Genomic DNA, 20,891 nt, shown 5'->3' with positions numbered 1-20,891 from the left:
CTGTTGAACAGTCTGATGGCCTTGAGATAGAAGCTGTTTTTCAGTCTCTCTGTCCCAGCTTTGATGCATCTGTACTGACCTCCCCTTCTGGATGGAAGCGGGGTGAACAGGTAGTGGCTCGGGTGGTTATTGTCGATGATTTTTTTTGCATTCCTGTGACATCGGGTGTTGTAGGTGTCCTGGAGGGCAGCTAGTTTGCCCCCGGTGATGCGTTGTGCAGACCTCACCACCCTCTGGAGAGCCCTGCGGTTGTGCGTGGTGCAGTTGCCGTACCAGGCGGTGATACAGCCCAACAGGATGCTCTCAATTGTGCACCTGTAAAGGTTAGTGAGGGTTTTCAGTGACAAGCCACATTTTTTCAGCCTCCTGAAGTTGAAGAGGCGCTGCTGCGCCTTCTTCACCACACTATCTGTGTCGGTGGACCATTTCAGTTTGTCTTTGATGTGTACGCCGAGGAACTTAAAACTTTCCACCTCCTCCACTACTGTCCCGTCGATGTAGATAGGGGGTGCTCCCATTGCTGTCTCCTGAAGTCCACGATCATCTCCTTTGTATTGCTGACATTGAGTAAGAGGTTATTTTCCTGACACCACACTCCGAGGGCCCTCACCTCCTCCCTGTAGGCTGTCTCGTCGTTGTTGGTAATCAAGCCTACCACTGTAGTGTCGTCTGCAAACTTGATGATTGAGTTGGAGCCGGGCATGGCCACGCAGTCGTGGGTGAACAGGGAGTACAGGAGAGGGCTGAGAACGCACCCTTGTGGGGCCCCTGTGTTAAGGATCAGCGGAGTGGAGACGTTGTTTCCTACCTTCACCACCTGGGGGCGGCCTGTCAGGAAGTCCAGGACCCAGTTGCACAGGGCGGGGTGGAGACCCAGGGTCTTAAGCTTAATGATGAGTTCGGAGGGTACTACAGTGTTGAATGCTGAGCTGTAGTCAATGAACAGCATTCTTACATAGGTATTCTTCTTGTCCAGATGGGATAGGGCAGTGTGCAGTGTGATGGCGATTGCATCGTCTGTGGACTTATGGGGCAGTAAGCAAATTGGAGTGGGTCTAGGGTGTCAGTTAGGGTGGAGGTGATATACAGTGGGGAGAACAAGTATTTGATACACTGCCGATTTTGCAGGTTTTCCTACTTACAAAGCATGTAGAGGTCTGTCATTTTTTATCATAGGTACACTTCAACTGTGAAAGACGGAATCTAAAACAAAAATTCAGAAAATCACATTGTATGATTTTTAAGTAATTAATTTGCATTTTATTGCATGACATAAGTATTTGATACATCAGAAAAGCAGAACTTAATATTTGGTACAGAAACCTTTGTTTGCAATTACAGAGATCATACGTTTCCTGTAGTTCTTGACCATGTTTGCACACACTGCAGCAGGGATTTTGGCCCACTCCTCCATACAGACCTTCTCCAGATCCTTCAGGTTTCGTGGATGTCGCTGGGCAATACGGACTTTCAGCTCCTTCCAAAGATTTTCTATTGGGTTCAGGTCTGGAGACTGGCTAGGCCACTCCAGGACCTTGAGATGCCTCTTACGGAGCCACTCCTTAGTTGCCCTGGCTGTGTGTTTCGGGTCGGTGTCATGCTGGAAGACCCAGCCACGACCCATCTTCAATGCTCTTACTGAGGGAAGGAGGTTGTTGGCCAAGATCTCGCGATACATGGCCCCATCCATCCTCCCCTCAATACGGTGCAGTCGTCCTGTCCCCTTTGCAGAAAAGCATCCCCAACGAATGATGTTTCCACCTCCATGCTTCACGGTTGGGATGGTGTTCTTGGGGTTGTACTCATCCTTCTTCTTCCTCCAAACACGGCGAGTGGAGTTTAGACCAAAAAGCTCTATTTTTGTCTCATCAGACCACATGACCTTCTCCCATTCCTCCTCTGGATCATCCAGATGGTCATTGGCAAACTTCAGACGGGCCTGGACATGCGCTGGCTTGAGCAGGGGGACCTTGCGTGCACTGCAGGATTTTAATCCATGACGGCGTAGTGTGTTACTAATGGTTTTCTTTGAGACTGTGGTCCCAGCTCTCTTCAGGTCATTGACCAGGTTCTGCCGTGTAGTTCTGGGCTGATCCCTCACCTTCCTCATGATCATTGATGCCCCACGAGGTAGGATCTTGCATGGAGCCCCAGACCGAGTGTGATTGACCGTCATCTTGAACTTCTTCCATTTTCTAATAATTGCGGCAACAGTTGTTGCCTTCTCACCAAGCTGCTTGCCTATTGTCCTGTAGCCCATCCCAGCCTTGTGCAGGTCTACAATTTTAGCCCTGATGTCCTTACACAGCTCTCTGGTCTTGGCCATTGTGGAGAGGTTGGGGTCTGTTTGATTGAGTGTGTGGACAGGTGTCTTTTATACAGGTAACGAGTTCAAACAGGTGCAGTTAATACAGGTAATGAGTGGAGAACAGGAGGGCTTCTTAAAGAAAAACTAAGAGGTCTGTGAGAGCCGGAATTCTTACTGGTTGGTAGGTGATCAAATACTTATGTCATGCAATAAAATGCAAATTATTTACTTAAAAATCATACAATGTGATTTTCTGGATTTTTGTTTTAGATTCCGTCTCTCACAGTTGAAGTGTACCTATGATAAAAATGACAGACCTCTACATGCTTTGTAAGAAGGAAAACCTTCAAAATCGTCAGTGTATCAAATACTTGTTCTCCCCACTGTATATATATATTTTTTTATCCTTGATTGGTCTCGCAAAGCACTTCATGATGACAGAAGTGAGTACTACGGGGCGATAGTCATTTAGTTCAGTTACCTTAGCTTTCTAACATGAACAATGGTTGCCATCTTGAAGCATGTGGGGGATAGCAGACTGGGATAAGGATTGATTGAATATGTCCATTAATACACCAGCCAGCTGGTCTGCGCATGTTCTGAGGACACGGCTAGGGATGCCGTCTGGGCCGGCAGCCTTGCGAGGGTTAACACGTTTAAATGTTTTAATCACGTCGGCCACAGCGAAGGAGAGCCCACAGCCTTTGGTAGCGTGCCGTGTCGGTGGCACTGTTTTTTCCTCAAAGCGCGCAAAGAAGTTGTTTAATTTGTTTGGGAGCAAGACGTCCGCGATGGAACTGTTTTTTCTTTTGTAATCCATGATTGTCTGTAGACCCTGCCACATACGTCTCGTGTTTGAGCCGTTGAATTGCGACTCCACTTTGTCTCTATACTGACGCTTTACTTGTTTGATTGCCTTACGGAGGGAATAACTACACTGTTTGTATTCGGCCATGTTTCCAGTCGCCTTGCCATGATTAAATGGGGTGGTACATGCTTTCAATTTTGCGCGAATGCTGCCAGCAATCCACGGTTTCTGGTTAGGGAAGGTTTTAATGGTCACAGTGGGTACAACATCTCCAATACACTTCCTTATAAACTCGCTCACCGAGTCAGCGTATACGTCAATGTTATTGTCTGAGGCTACCCGGAACATATCCCAGTCGATGTGATCGAAGCAATCTTGAAGTGTGGAAGTCATTGTCAGATTTTCCAAAAGGAGGGTGGGGGAGGGCCTTGTATTCATCGAGGAAGTTAGAGTAGCAGTGGTCGAGTGTGTTACTCGTTCGTGTACTGCAATCGATATGCTGATAGAATTTAGGTAGCCTTGTTCTCAGATAAATGAATGCAGCCTCAGGATATATGGTTTCCGGTTTGCATAAAGTCCAGTGAAGTTCCTTGATGGCCGTCTTGGTATCCACTTGCGGAGGGATATACACGGCTGTGACGATAACCGAGGAGTGTTCTCTTGGGAGATAATAAGGTCGCATTTGATTGTGAGGAATTCTAGGTCAGGTGAACAAAAGGACTTGTGTTCTTGTATGTTGTTACAATTACACCATGAGTCATTAATCATGAAACATACATCCCGGCCTTTTTCTTACCAGAGAGATGTTTGTTACTGTCGGCGTGATGCACTGAAAATACCGTTGGCTGTACGGACTCCGACAGCATGTCTCTAGCTAGCCATGTCTCCGTGAAACAAAGTATGTTACAATCCCGGATATCTCTTTGGAAAGCAACTCTTGCCCTAATTTCGTCTACTTTGTTAACTAGGGACTGGACATTAGCGATTAATATACTCGGAAGCGGTGGGTGGTGTGCGCGCATCCGAAGCCTCACTAGAAGACCGCTCCAGCACCCTCTCCTCCGACGCCGTTGTTTTGGGTCGGCCTCTGGAATCAGTTCAAATGCCCTGGGAGGTGCAGGCAAAGGATCCGCTTTGGGAAAGTCGTATTCCTGGTCGTAGTGCTGGTTGTGCTGGTAAGTTGACGTCTCTCTGATATCCAATAGTTCTTCCCAGCTGTATGTAATAACACTTAAGGTTTTCTGGGCTAACAATGTAAGAAATAATACATTAAAAAACAAAATACTGTAGTTTCCTAAGGACAAGAAGCGAAGCTGCCATCTTCATCGCATCGGCGCCATCTTGCCAGTAGTGACTGGGTGTATTGATACACCATACAAAGTGTAATTAATAACTTCACTATGCTCAAGGGGATATTCAATGTAAGTCCACGTTTTATTATAATTATTTATAAAAAAGATCTGTCAGCTGTATTTTGTGGAGGTGGCTCACTGGCTGGACCAGGCAAAGAGTACCCCCGCGCCACCTCGTAAGTGGTTCCTTCCAAGGTGCACCACGTAGCAATAATATGCCAGGTCTAGATACTCAGGTGCGTGCAGATAGTATTGTCTGTGGAGGGGAAGAGAGTGTCAAGTGACACACACAGCGTTTGATATGATTTGAGCTGCCGGTGATGGGCCGGACTCCCAGGAGGTACAGTATGTGATATGATTGGAGCTGCCGGTGATGGGCAGGACTCCCAGGAGGTACAGTATGTGATATGATTGGAGCTGCCGGTGATGGGCAGGACTCCCAAGAGGTACAGTATGTGATATGATTGGAGCTGGCGGTGATGGGCAGGACTCCCAGGAGGTACAGTATGTGATATGATTGGAGCTGCCGGTGATGGGCAGGACTCCCAGGAGGTACAGTATGTGATATGATTGGAGCTGCCGGTGATGGGCAGGACTCCCAGGAGGTACAGTATGTGATATGATTGGAGCTCCCGGTGATGGGCAGGACTCCCAGGAGGTACAGTATGTTTGTAAATTAATTTGATCAAGCTATGTAGCCCATTGATTCCTTCTTGATGAGTAAGTAGAACCAAAATGTTTTGTTCTCTCACTGTAATACTAACCACCTTGCAATTCTATCAACGAGGCTTTAGCTAGCCAGCTAGATAGGTTCCCAGTTGTACTAAACTCTTAAGGCATACAAGTTCTTAAAGAATCAATGTGTATCATTAATTAAAATGACAATTGAACAGATAAAGAGGTAAGCTTAGATCACCTATGCATTTTTTACATGGAATTAGGCATAGTGATTATGGCTCTAGATTGCAGGAAAAAGGTGTTTGAAAAATGCAAAAATTCTCTGAATTCAACATCCTCCCTCAGTCCTCACATAATGCATGCCCCATCTAAACTAACGGGTGCATGACGCCCCTGCACACACACACACAAACAAACACACATAGACGTACAGGGGGTCAGACATGACTGTGCCTCCTCTGTCTGCCGTGTAAACCTCAGCAGAGACTAATTATTATCATTACAGCTGTTTGAGAAGTGTTTCCAAACAAGGCAATCAAAGTGTGTCCTTATAATTAGCAAGAAGTAGCAGCAGCCATCTCTCTGTCTACTGCTTTCCTCCTGGTGTGTGTGTGTGTGTGTGTGTGTGTGTGTGTGTGTGTGTGTGTGTGTGTGTGTGTGTGTGTGTGTGTGTGTGTGTGTGTGTGTGTGTGTGTGTGTGTGTGTGTGTGTGTGTGTGTGTGTGTGTGTGTGTGTGTGTGTGTGTGTGTGTGTGTGTGTGTGTGTGTGTGTGTGTGGGTGTGTGTGTGGTGTGTGTGTGGTGTGTGATGGGTTTGAGAGGCAGGCAGCTAGGAGATAGATGAATCAGATCCTCCCTATGGAAGACAACCTGTACACTGTGCTCATTGTGCAGGAAAGACAGCTTGAGTGGAAACAAAGTGACACAAATCATTTGAAGCAGAAGAGACACACAACAACCTGTCAGCAGGAGAAATGCCTCTCATTTTTCTGTCATCTGCCAGCAGTTTAACAAGACACTGTGGAGAGAGGGAGCGTTCTGCCCCCACACTCTTCTCCTTAAAGCCTCTTTTAGAGAGGAGTGGGAGAGAGGGGGTGGGAGAGTGAGGTGGGAGATAAAGATACACCAAATGTATAGACAGAGTGTGAATGAATGAGAAATGTAGAGGATAAAATGTCCTACCCTCTCATTCGCTCTGTACTTACCAACCTCCCCTCTCTCATGTGACTGGCTCTCCTTGTCACTCCTGTGAACACACAATATCCAGTCCTTCTATCCTTATATAGGTTACATACACACACAGTGCTGATAATATAACACGCAGTCAGGCCCAGCCATAGCAGAGCATAAATTAGAGGTAGTCTCCTCTGGTCCAGAAACACAGAAACAGGACCTAAGTCAGTCTGCTCTGATTCTGTCAGTGTGGAACCAATGTACGCAACACAGACAGAGATCCTCACACATACTATACAGTAGATCATGCATACACACACAACTCCTTTTCCCAAGTGTGTGTGTGTGTGTGTGTGTGTGTGTGTGTGTGTGTGTGTGTGTGTGTGTGTGTGTGTGTGTGTGTGTGTGTGTGTGTGTGTGTGTGTGTGTGTGTGTGTGTGTGTGTGTGTGTGTGTGTGTGTGTGTGTGTGTGTGTGTGTGTGTGTGTGTGTGTGTGTGTGTGTGTGTATCCCCAGCACTAACGAAGGTCTTGGGGTCAAGGCAAACTTGTACAATAAATCAGGACTGTACGTCACGCAAAAGGCCAGGACAATGAAAACCTGTACTGCTGCCACAATCTAGCCCATAAGAGCTGAGAGTTACAGACAACACCTCCCTACTAATAACAAGAGCCTGTTACACGACCCTGAGGATAGATGGACCTATAGAAATGGAATGGATTGTAAAACAGAGTTTATTGTCCACTATCCAGGCTTTATCTGAGCTGTTAAGCCTTGAGAAGAGTAGACCAGGGCCCATATTCAGAAAGCGTCTCAGAGTAGAAGTGCTGGGATCAGGTCCCACTGTCCATGTAATCTTATTCACTATGATCTGAAAAGCAAAACTGATCCTGGATCAGACACTCCTACTCTGAGATGGTTTAAGGAAATTGGACCAGGCATCTCCCAGCTATCAACAGAGCATACTAGGTTTCCATTGAACTTTAGTTCATTAGTTGACAATGTTCATGTATTTAGAGTGTGTGTGTGTGTGTGTGTGTGTGTGTGTGTGTGTGTGTGTGTGTGTGTGTGTGTGTGTGTGTGTGTGTGTGTGTGGGTGTGTGTGTGTGTGTGTGTGTGTGTGTGTGTGTGTGTGTGTGTGTGTGTGTGTGTGTGTGTGTGTGTGTGTGTGTGTGTGTGTGTGTGTGTGTGTGTGTGTGTGTGTGTGTGTGTGTGTGTGTGTGTGTGAGTTTAAGACCTAGGGATATGAGAAGATTGAGCCAAACAACCTGACAGCTGTCAGTAGGACCCATTTCAGCCGACACACACACACACATGCTCAAAACACACACAGACGTCAATTAGGGTCCAGTATGGAGAGCTGAGCTGTGGAGGATGATTGGGTCTCAGACTCACTCCCTGCAGCCACTGTCAGAACGACACAAAGAAATAGAGCACCTGGCAACACACACACACACACACACACACACACACACACACACACACACACACACACACACACACACACACACACACACACACACACACACACACACACACACAATAGAAACTGCCCTCCACAGGGAAAAAGCACATGACAAGATAGATCCTTAAAATTGACCGACCAGCTAGAAACTGATGGTTTTGTCCTGACTGGACCAACATAGAGTTCGATCTCAGTTACAATCAATCTGTCAAAGAGAGGGTGTGAGTTTGTCTGAGTGTGTGAGTGTACCAGTTTCTGTCTAAAGTAGAACAGCACTACAATGAAGAATGACCACTGAGAGTGGCTAGAGCCACAGGCAGCGAGAGAGAGGGATGGAGAGAGAAAGAGAGACTAGTAGAGAGAAAGAGGGGATATGAGGGTAGGAAGAGGAGGAGGAAGCACGATAACAACACAACAAAAGACCCAGAAAACAAAAAAGAGAAGGAAACAGAGGAGAGAGACACAAAGGAGGTACATTCATTAAAACTCATCAGATTGCCTTCCTGTCCTATCAGGCAGCATCAAACCGGCGTGATGCGATCTGGAGGGGGACTACAAAGTGGCTCCGCCGGCCTACAGAAGGGAGGTTTTGATCACACTAATTAAAAGCCATTTTGTTTAAAACAAACAGACACAACTCTAATTGGCTCTTTTCCATAAGAAAGGGAAGATGTTGAAAGTGAAAAAACTAACTGGGAAGATCAGAGGAACGCTGTCAGGCAGACAAGCTAGCTCACACTCGCAAACTGTCGGAGAGAGAGAGAGGTACATGTACAGACGGACGCATACATACACATGAATACCCAAAACAGGCACACACATGTACAAGGCACACAAACGTTAAAACTGCACACCTCTCACATAGCCACTCTTGATCACACACAGACACACAAACATACACAGACACCAACTCTGACCGCGTACTGTACAGTACACACCGGCTAGACACTCAGACAGGTACACAAACAAAGGTACACACCACCTCACATACAACAAGCTCATTAAGCACAAAAGAAAGCTGCCGTTATATGGAACATACGGTACAGACATACTGTACAACATTTAAGTTCTAACGTACATAATGTTCACTACATCTTTCTCTCTCTCAAAGTTAAAAACAGCCCGTGAAGTGGCGAAGTGTCAAGCAGTTTCAGATTCCCTCTAAACTACGAGAGCAAAAGCCTTTGATTCTTTAAAGAGGAACCTATCAGCGAAGCACTTGATAAACGCCTTTGCTGTGGGAATAAGATGGTAGCTCGCTCTAGGTGTGGCTGTGGTTGAAGAGCTGAACAGATTTCCCCTTCCTCGCTGGCTCGCTTCAACACTCAGATTGACTTGAACAGAAGTCAGACGCACTGGGAGCTGCAGTGGTGTATTGAGAAGACACTGATCTAGGGTCAGTTTCATTTTTACCTCTAATATATAATACGGGCAGGGTACACTGATCCGTGATCAGCCACGAGGAGTAGACACTGATCTAAGGTCAGTTGGACGTTTTTGCATAATGTTAGGATTTGGGAGGGTAAACTGATCCGAGATCTGTGCCTAAGGGTAGATGCAGTGGGAGCAGCAGTGGAGCCGGCTTTGAGGCCTAAGTGGCATCTTCCTTTTTCACACACACACACCCAGACACACACACACACACACACACACACACACACACACACACACACACACACACACACACACACACACACACACACACACACACACACACACACACACACACACACACACACACACATATATCCATACAAACCCACAGAAAATCCCTATACAGTAGACCAGACAAGATCTACCACACACACACAGTGTAGTTCCTCCTCTTGTGAAAACAATGCCATGAATACAGTAGCACTGTAATCATGACACACAAGGCAGAATAAAGCAGACAGAGCATCAGAGTTTATTAAAAATTAAACATCCAATTCACATCATCCAACCTCTTTTTTTTCTCCTTCCTGCTTTGTGTTCCCTATTCCAGACAAGTGCATTGATTGGATTACAAAAAACACAGAGGCAAATTTAAACACATACACAATACATTCCATTAGAGATTCCCCTGAATACAAATGTTCAGTTATCTATATGATAATAGACCAACACGTCTGGCTCGCCACAATATAAGAGGGACACACAATGTAGCGGCAGCGCCTAAAGACAAAATGATCTGTAATACAATCTGCTCAATAGATTGCCAACCGTCTTCATGTGCAGAGTTGGGCTATGGATCGCGAGACAATAAGCGCCCCCCCACAACAAAGAAGATGATAGTGTTTTGTTAGCGAGCAGAGACATAGTGCTTGGCAGAGAGAGAGAGAGAGAGAGAGAGAGAGAGAGAGAGAGAGAGAGAGAGAGAGAGAGAGAGAGAGAGAGAGAGAGAGAGAGAGAGAGAGAGAGAGAGAGAGAGAGAGAGAGAGAGAGAGAGAGAGAGAGTTAGAGAAGAGAGAGAGAGAGTTAGAGAAAGAGAGAGAGAGTTAGAGAAAGAGAGAAAGAGTTAGAGAAAGAGAGAGAGTTAGAGAAAGCGAGAAAGAGAGAGAGAGAGAGAGAGAGAGAGAGAGAGAGAGAGAGAGAGAGAGAGAGAGAGAGAGAGAGAGAGAGAGAGAGAGAGAGAGAGAGAGAGAGAGAGAGAGAGAGAGAGAGAGAGAGAGAAAGAGAGAAAGAGAGTTAGAGAAAGAGAGAGAGAGAGAGAGAGAGGGAGAAAGTATTGCTATTCAGAGGAGGAAGTGCAGTGAAGGGGAAACACTGTGTGACAGGTAACAGGTAGAGACACAGTCTGTTCCAATGTTCATTCACATATTCATATGGTACAGTGACAAACTGTGACTGAGGTATACGAGTGACTCACATGTACCGTATGACATCGACTTTATGTCTGTAGAGCTCATGTGAGATGGGAATGGGTGGGAAGAGGCCGAGCAAACCACTGTGTTTACGTGTGTCCTATGGAATCAGGGCAGTGTGTGTGTGTGTGTGTGTGTGTGTGTGTGTGTGTGTGTGTGTGTGTGTGTGTGTGTGTGTGTGTGTGTGTGTGTGTGTGTGTGTGTGTGTGTGTGTGTGTGTGTGTGTGTGTGTGTGTGTGTGTGTGTGTGTGTGTGTGTGTGTGTGTGTGTGTGTGTGTGTGTGTGTGTGTGTGTGTGTGTGTGTGTGTGTGTGTGTATGTGTGTGTGGGCCTGTTCCTCATGCATTGTACACCCTGACCAACTCACTCCAATCACTATAGAGAAAGGAATGAGCAGAAAGGAGAAAGGAGAGGTGCCAGAAATCACAAAGGAATCACATTTTCTCTTGGCACATATGATGTATTATTAATCCAATTTTACGTGGACCCTTAAATTCTGAGAAAAATCACATTGAGCAAATTAATGAGGTAAACGTAATGATCTGCCATGATCAAAGGCAATCGGTGTTGAGCAAGAATAGCCACCAATTAGTCAAATAAACCCAGGAAAGGGACTAAAATATGCAGCGAGCATCCTGATGAAAAGACAAGGTCAGAGAGAATGGACTAATTTCACAAATGAAACGCTGTGTTTCTGTGGTGGAGACAGGAGACAGGCCCACGTGTGGTTGTTCCGGGGAAGGGGGGGGGGGTAGAGAGGGGCGGAGATGGGTCATGTTAGAACCCCCAGGAGTGTTTAGTCTGAGAGACAAAGTCCCAGAAGAGCAAAGAAACTGGCTATACGTTGATAACAATAAAGAAGCTATCGGAGAATACGGACTGTTTTCTTTGGCACAAGGGAAGTGGTTTCTCTTTGATCTAAGCGAGTGGGCCTCATTTTTGAGGAGTTGATGCACAAAGGACTGAAAAAGTGCTGCTTTGCTGACTTAAAAGGTAGAAGAACAAACTATGAACTCATTTTTGTAGGAGCACGGAGACACTGTATGCGTAACTTTACACACAAATGGAGTAGTCGTACTGTAATTTGGAAGATGACTGAAAAAACATGAGCCTTACACAGACCTTTGTGTAAATAATGTGTTGTTAGAGATGTTATTTTTATTTAACTAGGCAAGTCAGTTAAGAATAAATTCTTATTTACAATGACGGCCTACACCGGCCAAACCCAGACGACGCTGGGCCAATTGTGCGCCGCCCTATGGGACTCCCAATCACGGCCGGATGTGATACAGCCTGGATTCAAACCAGGGTGTCTGTAGTGACGCCTCTAGCACTGAGATGCAGTGCCTTAGACCGCTGCGCCACTCGGGAGCCCCATTACAAGGGTCCTGTGAGGATTTAAATTAAGGATTCAAATGTGTACACCCGTCCATCCACTATAGGTTAGAAGATAAGAGACAGAGGACACTTACAAAGCAGGCAGCCATTCAATCTCCAATCATAAATCATGAGACTGTTATTGTGTCTTGTCAATCACAATATGAAGGCAGGCTACATCCGGCCGGTCATGAGTTCTCAAAAAGCAACAGAGTAAATGTAAATGGCAGTCACGGTTTAAACAGAAGACACAGCTGCGGAATCCCAACTCATCCCATTCCACCAGAGTATAAGGTCAAATCAATTCATAGACTTAACACCGTTTATAGAGATATCAACGTTTACCCGATTTAAACACAACCCGCCTTACTTATTTTAATTGTATTGTTATTCGTGAACATATTCAACAGTAGATCTTTTTTTCTTCTTCTTAGGGAATGTGTTTCTGTCCCGGTTTAGGATTATTAAGCCGCTTTTCTTTCTTATGATGACAGATATTGTAACGACTCACTCACAGAAAAGCATATCTGGAATAAAAGCAGGCACATCTCTCAATTGAATAACAATGGAATACTTTGCGGATCCGTTAAAAGAAAAGAGAAAAAGTTAGCAGTTCCTTTTATGAATTCTTAATCCTGACCTCAAAAAGGAACTGGGGGTATTTTGGTTGCATTCTATTGGAGTTATTCTCCCTAAGCCTGCCTGTGCGCTGGTAACAGAAGACAATGTTAGGACAAGCCACTTAAGCCCATTAGTCTTATAATTCATATGTCTTGGCAAACGCTATTTAGCCCAGTCCAAAGCTCTGGGGGCTAGCTCTTCTCCCACTGGCTTCTGGCTGGGGCTGAGAGAGAGAGAGGGGTGGGTGTGTGTAAGCTCCTCGCTCCAAGGCACTCTGCAGGGTGGCAAAGAAGGAAACAGAAGAAGAGTGACAATAAAGAGGGGAAGGAGAGGAAAGAAAGAGATGATGGAGAGGACTAAGAGAGAGAAGAGAGAGAGAATAGAGGGAGATGAGATGTATCCTCAGTCAAGAGGGAAAAGGGAGAAGAGAGAGAGAATAGAGGGAGATGTATCCTCAGTCAAAAGGGAGAAGAGAGAGAGAATAGAGGGAGATGTATCCTCAGTCAAGAGGGAGAAGAGAGAGAGAATAGAGGGAGATGAGATGTATCCTCAGTCAAAAGGGAGAAGAGAGAGAGAATAGAGGGAGATGTATCCTCAGTCAAAAGGGAGAAGAGAGAGAGAAGAGAGAGAGAATAGAGGGAGATGTATCCTCAGTCAAGAGGGAGAAGAGGGAGAAGAGAGAGAGAATAGAGGGAGATGAGAGAGAGAATAGAGGGAGATGAGATGTATCCTCAGTCAAGAGGGAGAATAGAGAGAGAAGAGAGAGAGAATAGAGGGAGATGTATCCTCAGTCAAAAGGGAGAAGAGAGAGAGAAGAGAGAGAGAATAGAGGGAGATGTATCCTCAGTCAAGAGGGAGAAGAGGGAGAAGAGAGAGAGGGAGGAGATGTATCCTCAGTCAAGGGAGAGAGAGAGAGAATAGAGGGAGATGTATCCTCAGTCAAAAGGGAGAAGAGAGAGAGAGAGAGAGAGAATAGAGGGAGATGAGATGTATCCTCAGTCAAGAGGGAGAGAGGGAGAAGAGAGAAGAATAGAGGGAGATGAGAGAGAATAGAGGGAGATGAGATGTATCCTCAGTCAAGAGGGAGAAGAGGGAGAGAGAGAGAGAATAGAGGGAGATGTATCCTCAGTCAAAAGGGAGAAGAGAGAGAGAAGAGAGAGAGAATAGAGGGAGATGTATCCTCAGTCAAGAGGGAGAAGAGGGAGAAGAGAGAGAGAATAGAGGGAGATGAGATGTATCCTCAGTCAAGAGGGAGAAGAGGGAGAAGAGAGAGAGAATAGAGGGAGATGAGATGTATCCTCAGTCAAGAGGGAGAAGGGAGAAGAGAGAGAGAATAGAGGGAGATGAGATGTATCCTCAGTCAAGAGGGAGAAGAGAGAGAGAATAGAGGGAGATGAGATGTATCCTCAGTCAAAAGGGAGAAGAGAGAGAGAATAGAGGGAGATGAGATGTATCCTCAGTCAAAAGGGAGAAGAGAGAGAGAATAGAGGGAGATGTATCCTCAGTCAAAAGGGAGAAGAGAGAGAGAATAGAGGGAGATGTATCCTCAGTCAAAAGGGAGAAGAGAGAGAGAATAGAGGGAGATGTATCCTCAGTCAAAAGGGAGAAGAGAGAGAGAATAGAGGGAGATGAGATGTATCCTCAGTCAAGAGGGAGAATAGAGAGAGAAGAGAGAGAGAATAGAGGGAGATGTATCCTCAGTCAAGAGGGAGAATAGAGGGAGAAGGAGATACACTACGTGGCCAAAAGTATGTGGATACGTGCTCGTCGAACATCTCATTCCAAATTCATGGACATTAATATGGAGTTGGTCCCACTTTGCTGCCATAACAGCCTCCCCTCTTCTGGGAAGGTTTTCCGACTGTGTGGACTTGATTCCATTCAGCCACAAGAGCATTAGTGAGGTCGGGCACTGATGTTGGGTATTTAGGCCTGGCTCACAGTCAGCGTTCCAATTCATTCCAAAGGTGTTCGATGGGGTTGAGGTCAGGGCTCTGTGCAGGCCAATCAAATTCTTCCACACCGATCTCAACAAACCATTTCTAGACCTCGCTTTGTGCACGGGGGCATTGTCATGCCCAAACTGCTGCCACAAAGTTGGAAGCACAGAATGTAATTGTACGCTGTAGCGTTAAGATTCCCCTTCACTGGAACTAAGGGGCCTAGCCTGAACCATGTTACACAGCCCCAGAACATTATTCCTCCTCCATCAAGCTCTACAGTTGGCACTATGCATTGGGGCAGGTAGCGTTCTCCTGGCATCCGCCAAACCCAGATTTGACCGTCGGACTGCCAGATGGTGAAGCGTGATTCATCACTCCAGAGAACGCGTTTCCACTGCTCCAGAGTCCAACGGTGGCGAGCTTTACACCACTCCAGCCGACGCTTGGCATTGCACATGGTGATCTTAAGCTTGTGTGCGGCTGCTCGGCCATGGAAACCCATTTCATTAAGCTCCTGACGAACAGTTATTGTGCTGACGTTGCTTCCAGAGGCAGTTTGGAACTTGGTAGTGAGTGTTGCAACCGAGGACCGACAATTTTTAAGTGTTACGGCACTCGGTGGTCCCGTTCTGTGAGCTTGTGTGGCCTACAACTTCGCAGCTGAGCCGTTGTTGCTCCAAGACGTTTCCACCTCACAATAACAGCACTTACAGTTGACTGGGGAAGCTCTAGCAGGGCAGAAATTTGAAGAACTGACTTGTTGGAAAGGGGGCATCCTATGACAGTGGCACGTTAAAAGTCACTGAGCTCTTCAGTACCGGCCATTCTACTGCCAATGTTTGTCTATGGAGATTGCATGGCGGTGAGCTCGATTTTATACACCTGCCAGCAACGGGTGTGGCTGAAATAGCCGAATCCACTAATTTTAATGGTTGTCCACATACTTTTGGCCATGTAGTGAAGGATGGAAAGGAGAAGTATTCTCCTGCAAGCCGCCACATGTTGGGGAATTTGTTCACAGTTTCCTGTCCTGCATGCGGTCAACAACCAGTTAAAAAGGACTACAGAGCAAGAGGAAAAGTACTGTATCTAAGGCCTTTCTACACTACCCCTGACATTTGCTTCCTGCATTGTCAGTGTGAAGCTATAGATTCAGCTCCACTGCGTGTGTCTATTCAGTTCTATGTTAGCTGTTGTTCTTGCCATCCTCATCAGTACCATTCAGGCTCTGTCATTCACTGCCTGTCAGATTGTCATATCTGTCCTGTCTCTGCCTCACCTGCTTGTGTGTGTACATGTGTGCGTGTGTGTGTGTGTTTGTGTGTGTGTGTTTGTTTAACTATCTTTGTTGGTACCAGAAGTCCTCCCATGGATAGTAAAACAAGGCAAGTGGGGGTTGTGCTGGTCCCCACGAGTTAAAATGCTATTTTAGGCTTAGGGGTTGGGTTTAGGGTTAGGGTTAGGGTTACAATTACGGTTAGGGGTTATGGTTAGGTATAATTTCAGGGTTAGGGTTAGAGGTTTGGGGTTAAGGTTAGGCTTAGGGTTAGGGTTAGGGTTATGGTTAGGTAAAAGGTAAAGCGTTAGGGAAAAAAGGATTTGAGGGGAATCAATTATTTAGCCCCCACAAGGATAGCAATATAAAACGGTGTGTGTGTGTGTGTGTGTGTGTGTGTGTGTGTGTGTGTGTGTGTGTGTGTGTGTGTGTGTGTGTGTGTGTGTGTGTGTGTGTGTGTTTATGAAAGTGCATGTGCATGCGCATGGCGTGCATGTGTGTGTGTGTGTGTGTGTGTGTTTGCCCGTGTGTATGCGTGTATACAGCATGTTGTTTGTGTTCCCTCCCTGTCTGCCCATGGTCGGAAACCAATCCCTGATTTAACAAGGAGATAAGAACAGTCACTGCTACCAACATTGCCCAAAATAACAGCCACTGTACCCACTATATCATATCTGCTACTCATGAGACTGAGGAAATATCAAACCCTCTCAGCATGGTAATAAACCATTTTTACCAGTATGATTCACATTGACACAATAGGCTATATATAAACACGTTAAGAGCATGGACCTCAATTCATTATCTATGTAGATAGGTATTTACATACATTAGTACCACGATATTCAGAACAGAAACATATTCATGTAGCCTGTCTTTATCCATACAAAGCCATATAAAGATGCTGTATAAAAGCAGTCCTCTCCCAGTCCCAACACACAGTAACTCTCACTAGTGTAACACCAGTGACTTTTATGGCCAGAGTGCTCAGACTCCTCAAATAGTTCATAAACAAGGGGACAGTACTGCGGCGTCACACAACTCTTTACAAACTATACAGATATCAAAGAACCGATCAGTCACAGAGACACAGGGAGACAGACTAAAGAAATACTGGACGCCATGCATTGTTGATGGTCGTTAGAATGGACAGACCAGGATGAACACACACACACACACACACACACACACACACACACACACACACACACACACACACACACACACACACACACACACACACACACACACACACACACACACACATACACACACACACTTGGACTGGACGCTCAAAGTTATTAGGATGCTTTTTAGGAGAGAACGACTAGGAGAGGAGGAGAGGAAGAAGACAAGAGATAATGAGGAGAGGGGAAAACTGGACTCTCTCAATCACTATCTGTCATCTCTGAAACAGACCTACGCACCTTCTGTGGAGGAAAGAACTTGTTTGGGGGTGAGGAATGCATCTAAAATGCAACAATGCTGGATGAATAAAATTATTAATATATAATATGCACAATAATTAACGGTGTCCTCATAATGCATAATGTAGGATATATTTCAGAGTTGATTTGATCAGACTTGTATTCTTCGGTAAAACTGTATATTGGTAAACCTTTGTTTATTTGTGGTTTAATACTTACTCAATTTGCCATGTCAATTTAAGTAACACAAACCAAACTCAGACAATCATTTTTGCCATCATTAGTTGCTACTAAAAGGGTGAAATAAAACTCAAGAGTGAAAAGTTGTCCATCATCTGGTAGCATACTTGTACGTGTGCTTTATCAAATATGAAATAACACGTGAATGTGAAAAAGTTTCAGAATAGAATAGAATTGAATATGAAGACCTTGCATCTGTAGCAACCAGAGGTGCTCAGGTTTGCAGCTGCTCTGAAATAACATATTGACACACACACAGGTACTGACTGACCATGCTGACACACAGGTAAGAGGTCAACTGTTTCTCTGTCTGTGTAATATCTGCTTCTGAGACCTGTATGTAGCCACTCCGGAGGTAAACTATTCAGAAGGGTTGGGGAGTTATGATAGGATGAAACGCGTTCTAATCCCAAAAGGCTTTATTGAATCGACAATCACTAACGGAGAGAGAGGATCTTAAAACAGCACCGGGAACTCCATGCACAGCCGGTAAACGTTGTAACGACAACAGGAGAGTACCACGCCACAGCTCCCTTCCTCTTAATTTCCATCCATCCTCGCGCGCAATAAGCGATCACGGAAAAACCTCCCCGGTCTATCATTTCAAAGTTCAATCTGTTTGCCATCACTTACCGGGTCTCGGTGATGGCGTCTTCCTCGTGTCTCGATGTCGGATCGGTCGCTGTGTGTAGGGGTAATGTGTGTGTGTCGCTCTCTCTCTATTCTTATTATCTCTCCTGTCTCTCTCTCTCAAGGACGAGGTGAAATCCGTGCCCTGGTCATCCGGCGGCTTCACAGACAAAACCAACACGCAAGAGCAAAATACAAAAGGCAAGGAAGGGACAGAAGGGAGGAGAAGTCAATTTGTTTAGTGGCACTGAGACAAAAAAATAACTGTCACATATGGAGGCGGGTTAAAACTGGAGATATGTTATATAATAGTGGCCAAGGCTATAAATCAAACTGTAGGCTAGAACCACAGCTTTAAATTGTCTCTGTAGCCCTGCGTGCGCTCTCAGTTCAAAGGTGTGTTTTCCTGCGCACGGAAGCCTACGGTGTTAATGCCACAGTATGGCGCAGAAGAGGCTAGGGGCGATAGGCAGCAGAGCATAGAAAATGTGCTTCAAATGTTGTCAAAAACTCTCATGTTCGTTCCTGTCCAATTCGCTTTCACAGCTCAAGAGATGGGCCTTTTACGTCGCAGTTCTGTCAGACAAGGAGCAAAGCGCAACTCGGGGGCACTTTTCTATTCCAAAGTTAGCCCATATGAGAGAATTTCCCTCACTGTGCTGAGAAGTTGGAGAGGGGGATGAGAAGGGGGTGCAAATGTGTCAAGTAACGGGATGTCTAAATGTAGTGACCGCATAAGTCAGGTTTGACACGCTTTATTATTTATTCTCTCTCTGCCTGTATGTTATCAGCTGCTCTGCACTAGCAGCTCACCCCGGCTACTAGCGGGCGGACCTAAAAAATAACAACTCGGTCGAGGGTCAATTAGCCCATGTCATCTAACATGTTTTAGATGGGTAAATTAGTCTAGCCAGCTATCTAAACATGTAGTAATCATGGTCGAATTATGGCCGCGAACAAAGGGCACGTGACCAGGGGCCCTGACCTCCAGGGGGCCCCCATTGATTTTGTTAGTCACTCTCACTTAGATATCATTAACATGGCATAAGTCTTTTCAAAGTGTATACAATTACAGAAAATTAGCTGTAAAACTGAAAAAAATGTCTCTCCACCCAATGGCAAAATGTGTACAATTGTGCAAACTTGCTTTAAAACTACAACTTTTGTTTCTCTCCGCCATCAAGCCGGGGGGAGGGCACTAAAATGTTCTGCCCTGGAGGTGGGGGGCCAAACAAAATGTTGCTTAGGTCCCACAAAAAGCTAGGGTAGGCCCTGAGAGAACAGTCAGTTGTTTTGTTGGTACCCAGGTGTTAATCACCGTTGGCGCACGTCTCCCCGATAATGAGCCGGTGTTTCCCGCCACTCCACTGAGCGTTCTAATTCACCTGTCACATCTGCTAAGCCTCTTCCGTTTGCCACGACGGTGCCTGGCTGCTCAGATGTCTCCATTACACAACTGTGTGGGTGCGTGCGTCCTTGCACATTTGTATGTAGTCTAAATATACAAATAGCCTAATAAGCTATAGCCTACACATGGTACCACTACATTTGGACAATATGTTCATGTTTTAAAACCTACAAAGAAGATGACTGTTATTGTTGAATTGCTATGTGTGGCCTGGGTAGACCGAACAGTATTTATGGCTAGCATTCCACGGAGTTACAAGGAGTGGAATGTTAGCTAAAAAGACTGTTACCCAGACTAGTGTAAGAGAACAAGGATATTTCTCACTTTCAAGAAAGAATTCTGAACACTTATAATTTTCAATAGCTGCCTTTGAAGTTTTATAGGCAATTTCGTTGGTCATTGTGGTTATGCTCTTCAGCCTTTTTTTTTCATGTAATAATTCATTCTAGCCCACAACTGAAAAATCATATTTCATGGAACTTCTGGACTTTATTGAATAAAGTACAATAGTTATTTTTGGTCTACATATTTTTTTTAAGAAACCCTTCTTCTCCACCAAATGTCTACCCCTGGCCCTTGCAGCTTTTCTTTGCTATTGTTCAACTGACACACACACACACACACACACACACACACACACACACACACACACACACACACACACACACACACACACACACACACACACACACACACACACACACACACACACACACACCACCCTGGGCAGAACATGTTTCTCTCACAACTTTGACACGGGGCTGTCTTTTATCCTCCATGTTTCCCAGCGTCTCTGTGCTCCTCCAGATCCCCCGGGTTCCGCTGCTACCCACCCCAGCCAAATGACACCCCGCTGGGGCTACAGCAGAGGTCTCTCCCCGAACAGACGGCTCTACATCCACAGGTCGGTTTGAAGAGCGAGTCTATCAAAACCAACAGGCCAAGTCCTCTACATGTAATTGCAAAATAAATAGAGCCTCAAGTAGGCCTAGTGCCAAATGAAATGTGAATGTAATGTTAACTCAATAGACCTAAGAATTGTTTGGTTATAGACCTGTGTGAAACGCATAAATAGTTATGTATATTTTCCCTATTGACTAATTGTCTTAGAGGTGTTTATGGAATGCATAGGCCTAATTGCATCAGGTGTGAGATGGGGCATATCTATTTATTCATGCTGTCCTCGAGAGAGAGAGAGAGACAGAGAGAGAGAGAGAGAGAGAGAGAGAGAGAGAGAATTTTTGTTGAAAGAACATGGCTTATTAGGCCTACGAGTTAGGCCTACTTATTAGGCCTATCTATTAAGCCTATCAATCATAGACTTTCAAAGAGGTATGAGTTGAGTT

General features: G+C 45.4%; 1 long non-coding RNA gene across 1 annotated transcript in view; it reads right to left on the bottom strand.

The window, feature by feature from the left end:
• LOC139565641 (uncharacterized) overlaps nt 1–18,582 on the bottom strand; it is a 112,204-nt gene extending 93,622 nt beyond the window's left edge. The window contains exon 1 of the long non-coding RNA XR_011672951.1: nt 18,141–18,582. This is a non-coding gene — a long non-coding RNA (uncharacterized lncRNA). The remainder of the gene's footprint in view (nt 1–18,140) is intronic.
• Between the last annotated feature and the right edge of the window lie 2,309 nt (nt 18,583–20,891).

This window comes from Salvelinus alpinus, chromosome 37, assembly GCF_045679555.1.
Source record: "Salvelinus alpinus chromosome 37, SLU_Salpinus.1, whole genome shotgun sequence".
In the NCBI taxonomy this organism is placed as follows: Eukaryota; Metazoa; Chordata; class Actinopteri; order Salmoniformes; family Salmonidae; genus Salvelinus; species Salvelinus alpinus.
The sequence above is the reverse complement of the archived record's forward strand: the minus strand, read 5'-3'. Positions and strand labels throughout refer to the sequence as shown.